Source organism: Loxodonta africana, chromosome 15 (assembly GCF_030014295.1).
Source record: "Loxodonta africana isolate mLoxAfr1 chromosome 15, mLoxAfr1.hap2, whole genome shotgun sequence".
Classification (NCBI taxonomy): domain Eukaryota; kingdom Metazoa; phylum Chordata; class Mammalia; order Proboscidea; family Elephantidae; genus Loxodonta; species Loxodonta africana.
Genome location: NC_087356.1, coordinates 65,845,661 through 65,851,660, shown reverse-complemented (window position 1 = coordinate 65,851,660; position 6,000 = coordinate 65,845,661). Strand labels below are relative to the sequence as shown.

The 6,000-nt window shown below is 35.8% G+C and overlaps 1 long non-coding RNA gene across 1 annotated transcript in view; it reads right to left on the bottom strand.

Annotated features, from left to right (window-relative positions):
• Positions 1–537: 537 nt before the first annotated feature.
• The window catches only part of LOC135227815 (uncharacterized), a 49,083-nt gene continuing 43,620 nt past the window's right edge, over positions 538–6,000 (bottom strand). Inside the window, exon 3 of the long non-coding RNA XR_010318001.1 lies at positions 538–4,571. This is a non-coding gene — a long non-coding RNA (uncharacterized LOC135227815). The remainder of the gene's footprint in view (positions 4,572–6,000) is intronic.

Sequence of the window (6,000 nt, the reverse complement as noted above, 5' to 3'; positions counted from 1 at the left end):
ATAGTGCAAGAAGATGAGCCCCTCAGGTTGGAAGGTACTTAAAATCATCATGCTTAGTACGGTAAAGGATCAGTGAAAAAGAGGAAGACCATCGAGGAGATGGATTTACACAGAGGCTGCAACAATAGGCTCAAACATAACAATTGTGAGGATGGCGCAGGTCTGAGCAGTGTTTCGTCCTGTTGTACATAGAGTCATTATGAGTTGTAAACAACTGGACAACACCTAACAACAACAATAAGTCTAACTTTGGACCCCTCTTTTAAACTCTTCAGATCAGAAAGAAAAGGCTTCTGTTAGAGATGTCTCTGTGCGCAAGAAGTGTGAAATTTTGCATTTCAAGCTGCCTTTGAGTTCAGGGTAGAGGGCACTGGAGAAACAGAAAAAAAAAAAAAAAAAGAACATTCACTGCTGGATTGACCTTAATTTAGGTTTTTTTTTTTTTTTTTTTTCTCTCTCCGACCTCCCTGCTACCACTTACCTTTCAGAGTCTTCAGGTAGCAGCTCCATGCATTCAGTGTGAGAATCCAGGTAGAGAGCACTTTTTCCATCTTAACCAGAACCAGATCCTTTTAAAGGTGTTTTTAATGAGCAGAAATGTTTAACTTATATAAAGTGTAACTTTTCTTTTCCAATAAATTCAACATTTTAGATAAAACATACAAATTCCTTAAAAAGCATACATTTCTAAAACTGACACAAGTTGAAAGAGAAAATCATGTTAGCTCTTGGACCATAAAATAAATTGAATATGTAGTCAAAAACTTGCTGTAAAGGAAACTCAAGGTCCAGATGGTTTTATAAAAATTTTAAGAAAAAATAGAGACAAATATAAACACTCTTTTACAAAATAGAGTAGGAAGGAATACATAGCAAGTCTTTTTATGAGAGGAGTATAAATCTGATCCTAAAACCTGACAAAGATATCACAAGAAATAAAAATTAAGAAACTGCATCTTTAAAACAAAATATTAGCAACTAGAATCCTATAATATACACAAAGAGCAATACAACATGACAAAGTGGGGTTTATCTCACTAACACAGTTTGGTTAACATTTGAAAATTAATAAATCAACATTTAAAGAGAATAAGGAGAGAAAAACAAGTGATCATCTCAATAGAGGCAGGAAAATAGCATAATTTTTTATGGCAAAATATTGAATGATGTTCCCTTAAGATTAATGTTTTCTTTTTTCTATTGCTCACCTTATTCAAAATTGTACCAGAGAGCCTTGCAAATGCAGCCCCATTTCCAGTTGCCATGGAGTCGATTCTGACTCATATCGACCCTACAGGACAGAGTAGAACTGCTCCATAGCATGTCCAAGGCTGTACATTTCTATAGGAGCAGCCTGCATCATCTTACTCCCATGGTGTGGCTGATGGATTCGAACCGCTGACCTTTCGGTTAGCAGCTTAGCCATTAACCACTGTGCCACCAGGGCTCCTGCAAGTGTAGTAGGGCAATAAAAAGGGGAGGTGTATAAAATTGGAAAGGAATATGTAAAACTTTGCTTTTGTAGATGACATGATTCTCTGCAAAGAAACTTTTAAGGCATGTACAAAGCAACTACACAGTCAAATAGGTAAATTTAACAAAAGTAGAAGATTCTCTATAAAGCAGCCATACACCATGCAGTGTGGACGTGGCATAAGGATAGACAACTAGGTCAGTGAAATAGAACAGAAGGTCCAAGAGAGGGCCATTCATCTATAGTCAATTGATTTTTCACCAAAACCTCACAGCAGTTCAGTAGGAAAAGAAAACTCTTCAACAAATTTTGCTGGAACAACACAAAACCCATATGGAAACAAAGTTAACCTCAAATTTTATCCCATATGCTAAACATAAATTAATTTGAAATGGATCATAGGTCTAAGCATTTTATAAAAAGTGAGGCTGTAAGTCTTCTAGAAAAAAATAACGAACAGTATTCACAACCTGGTAACATAAATGTAGCATTTCATAGTTCCCCTACCTCATTTTATAAACTTTTCCCATGCTGCTATAAAATTTTAACAGCCAATAATATTGAGAACCATATAATAATGTGGTAAATCAATATGCTAACAACAACAAAAAAAAAAACCTAATAAGTTACCCAATTCTGGACTTTTAAGCTATTTCCTTTTCCTTTAGCTTTAGAAATGAATTGGCATTATATTTTGTCCTTTGGAATGTTTTAGAATCATAATTTTCCAGCACAAAACTCATTGAGTCAAAGTGTATGAACATATTTATTATTCTTTTTTAAATTTACTTTTCTAAATGATGCACCAATATTTAAGCCCTCGAGTGAGTCATCCCACTTTATTACTTTGTGCTTTCATTAACCTTGCTCACTTTTTCCCTCCCTTATTCTTGGTTTAAATGTTAATTTAAGGTTTCTCTCCTCATTGGAATTTTTTTCCTGATGTAGCCCCTATTTTGACATAAATATCACTCTTGAGTTATCTCCTAAAATCTGTCTGTTCATGTATCATTGCAATAATCTCCTTGAGGGCATGGCCAATATCTTATTCAATTTGTATCCCCAGTTCCTGTCACTACGCATAACACAGAATAGATAATAAATGCAGATTGAATGGATGCATGAATAAAGAAATGCTTCCATGATTTATGAATGTTGCAGGATTTCTGCAGCCTTGTTAATATGTATTTTGATTGTTTAATATTATTTTTCTAATGGAATAAATGTAAAATGGTACCATAGCATCCACTGTTTAAAAAAAAAATATAAGAAAAAAAAGAAACTAATAGTGAACTCGAGCATCTGTGTGTGTTTACTCTTAGTTTTATCTCACGTGAGCTATATTGTATATCATTTTATGCTTGACATTATTATATTGATATGTTGATTTTTTGTATTCAATTTTGATCTATGTGTAATTTTTATACTATCATTTGAAAAATTTGAAATATACTGAATTATGTCTACCTCTCCCACTCTTTGATAATGTGTAATTCCTCTTCCTCCAATTATTGAGTTCCTTCTGTGAACCCAGCACACGTTGTGAAGAGTAACATACAGAAATCCGAAGCACACCTTTGACCCTCAGGGAGCTCAGAAAGCACTGTTCCAGGAGTAATAGCATGGTATTCACCATCTACAATTAGAGCACAGAAGAAACACAGCCTGTGTATCTTGTGGGAATCAGGGCAGACAGGCTTTCTGCAGAGGAATTTTGACAGATGAAAATAGAGTGAATTGCGTTCCAGAGGGTGGGGGCAGCATATCCAAAGACACTAACATGTGATAGATTCTGTTCTGGAGGAATAACAAATAAATTGGTAATCTGAGAGTGCAAGGAGGAAAGGAAAACTAGATAGAAAGTGAGGTTGCCATTTAGATACGATCAGATTATAAAAATCATTGTATATATATTAGAATTTAGACTTTAAAGTTAATAGGAAGTCAGTGAAAGATTTTACAGCAAGGGAGTAACATCATATTTGCTAACAAATAAATGGATAAAGCTGATTTTTAAAAATATTTGACTTTATTCAGTGGCTTTACTACTTAAAGAAATAAAATTAATTTTAGAGATTCCAAAAATAATCACCCATATTAATTCCATATTAATTATAAGGAATTCATTAAAAACACATATTAGAAGAAATGCTCACAATCCAACTAATTAGATGTTAACTATTTTTAACATACAGCCCTGGTGGCACAGTGCTTAACATGCTCAGCTGCCAAATAAAAGGTTAGTGATTTGAGATATGAACCCACCAGGTGCTCTGCAGGACAAAGATGTGGCTGTCTGCTTCCATAGAGATTTTACAGCCTTGGAAACCCTATGGGACATTTCTACTCTGTCTTATAGGGCGGCTATGATGCAGAATTCACTCGATGGCAGTGGGTTTGATTTTTTTTTTAAACATTTTTCAGTATTTCTATTGTTTACAATTTTCTAAATCTTGTCAGTAACATAATGATAAACATCTCTGTACATAAATATTTATGCAGATATTAATATCTCTTCCAAATTCTCAAGTACCTGGAAAAACAATTTTTCTTTCCCTTTCCCCACCCATCCAAACACAAACACCATCATGATCCTTAAAACCAGGGAGAATCCTTATTCCCATGTGCTAAGAATGAAGATGGCTTTACTTCCACCAGGGGGAAAACAGCGCAGCTTCCAGACTACGAATAGGTGGAAGGAGAAATTTATTTTCACTACTTACTGACATATTAGGCTGTATCATGTGTCCCATATGCTGCCTGAATCTTTACTATCTGTAGAGCTAATATAGGCTAAGGTGGAGAAGAAGGCGACCATACTGGCCATCTTAGTGCAGGGAAACAGACCAGAAGGGGCAAGGAAGGTTTAGAGAAGCAAAAGAGATGTCTGTATGTCTCATTTTTTAAAGTACAAGCCCAGAAAGCAAGAAGATAAAAGTGAGTTCCTCATCTTGATCAGTTCTCCTTCCACCCTCCAGTCAGCTCAGGGCTTGCAATGGGGACTGTGCACACTGATTTGCTTTCAGTTTGGTGAGGTAGGTCACAAGTGGGGTCACCGTGACCATCCAGACATACATCCTTTTCATTCTTCATTCCCCTGTTGTGACAAAAAAAAAAAAAAGTTTTTTCTAAATGCAACCTGAAGGCATAAAGCCCAATGTGGTCATCCTTTCTCTCATATTACAGGATCCTAAGACTCTAAAGACGAGGGATTAGATCCCATGACTGACATATCTGCCCATGGGAAGGTCCAAATTCCCCAGCTACTAGGGTTGCTAGAAGCAAAACATAAGGAACATTTCTTGTAATCAGGGCTTGAAGATTAGTACAAATCTTAGATTCAATATAAATTTAAAGTGTACTGTCTAAAATCTATCATATTCTGTATTTGTTACTTCCCTTTTACCTAAGTGGATAATCATAAATAGAACTTTAAGAAAACTTATGAAGGCTTTCTGTTTTCTAAAATGAGGCATTCAGTTTAGCCACAATGAATACAAGTACTTTCCAGGGATGACCACTGGTTCCGTAATTGTTATGAACACTGTGGGTCAGTTACCAATACATATCTTTAGTTTTCATGGCATCCTAAATATATAACTGCTTGTCAGAGTTTGTAGTGTACTTTAAACTCTTCTTACAATTTGCCAAAACTGAGCATCAGACATTCTGCTATAAGCACCATTCTGGTCTTACTTTATACGAACTACTCGAACTTAGTAGAACTTGATTCCATTGTATATGGTAGGGATAATACCAAGACCCAGAATCACCATGGCATTGGATCAAGCATAATGTGTGAAACACGGACTAACACAGCAATAGAATATTTCAAGTTAGGATTGTCATGTAGGATCCAAGCTATATTGTTACATTATTTTGGAGAATTTTAAAGTAGTTTGGGTTGACTTGTAGAAAAGTCAAGTATAAAAGGGGAATATTGTCATTGTTATTGTTAGGTGTCTTTGAGTCTGTTCTGACTCATAGGTACCCTATGTACAACACAATGAAACACTGCCTGGTCCTGTGCCATCCTCACAATCTTTGTTATGTTTGTTGTAGCCACCATGTCAATCCACCTCACTGAGGGCCTTCCTCTTTGTTGTTAACCCTCTACTTTACAAAGCATGATGTCCTTCTCCAGAGACTTGTCCCTCCTGATAACATATCCAAAGTATGTGAGATGAAGTCTCGCCATCTTTGCTTCTAAGGAACACTCTGATTGTACTTCTTCCCAGACAGATTTGTTCATCCTTCTGGCAGTTCATGTATATTCAATGTTCTTTGTCAACACCATATTTCTAAGGTGTCAATTCTTCCTTGATCTTCCTTGTTCATTGTCCAGCTTTCACATGCATGTGAGGCAATTGAAAATATCATGGTTTTGTTCAGGCACACCTTAGTCCTCAAAGCGATATCTTTGATTTTCAACACTTTAAATATGTCTTTTGTCGCTGATTTGCCCAATGCAATACATCATCTGATTTCTTGATTTCTGCTTCCATGGGTATTGATTGTAGAGCCAA